Here is a 1,081-nt window from a genome sequence, read left to right on the forward strand (position 1 = left end):
CTCAGAGTTCTGATGCCGTGGTGGGTGAGGAAGGTCAGTATAATTTTAACTTCGCAGCTAGAGAAACTTGTATATAAGTTTATTATACTGCATTTTACTGACCACATTAAGAAGAATCTGATACATATATATAAATCAGGGTGATAGAATCAATAATTAGGAATATCTGACCAGGACATTCTTGTCTCTAAATCAGAGTACTGAGGAAGCCACAGGTTTCAAAATATTGCTCAATGAGTATAAATCAGGTAAATATGAAGAATAGACTGATTCTCTTATAAGTCTCTCTCAGTCATGTCAGGCAGACACTCTGCCTCCTAGAGTACCCAAAGGCCTTCTGCTAACCAGCTTATTCCCTTTACATCACTATGAATTCAACAATGTCTTACAGAGACCATAATCTTTGTTTTCTGTAGAGGTATTAAGTAACAGAATTTAGCCTACCTTTTTAAAATATAGACTAGGGTTTCCAACTTTTATTTTAATTTGTCTAATTTGTGATGCACCCTGCCCTCACAGCATTGGTTGTGATGAACACTGGTTGAGAAGTTGGCCTGTGTAGCAGAGGTCAAGAAACCAGTGACTCTCACACTAAATACTCTCAAGCCTGTGAGAGCATGCCATCCATATACCGCTGTGTTTCTGACAGCATTCTCTTTTGGGATAGGGCTCATATTTGAGTGAAGATAAAAAAAAAAAACACACCACTAGACACTTAACTAATGAGCAGATATGGAAGGACCAATGGGATTATAATCGAACTCCTGAGTTTTGACCAGAATGTGTGTTTTTAGTTGTAGACTGAATCATCTCAGACTTATCATTCTGAGAAGGCTGATAAAGAGAGGGAAGAAAAAATTCAGGTAACTTTTAGATGTCTACAAACATGCTTCAGCAATCTAAGAAGTTGATGATGTATGAGATGAGTTTCTATATTTTCCAAGAAAAGTTAATTTTTGTGATTACAGGCTTAAGACAAGTTCAATATGTATGAAATATTAATAAAATTATCTCTGAAGTATTAGTACTTGAAAATTTCAGATCATGATTTATAAAAACAGTATGAAATGAGAAGAATACC

This window comes from Canis lupus, chromosome 27 (assembly GCF_003254725.2).
Source record: "Canis lupus dingo isolate Sandy chromosome 27, ASM325472v2, whole genome shotgun sequence".
NCBI lineage: Eukaryota > Metazoa > Chordata > Mammalia > Carnivora > Canidae > Canis > Canis lupus.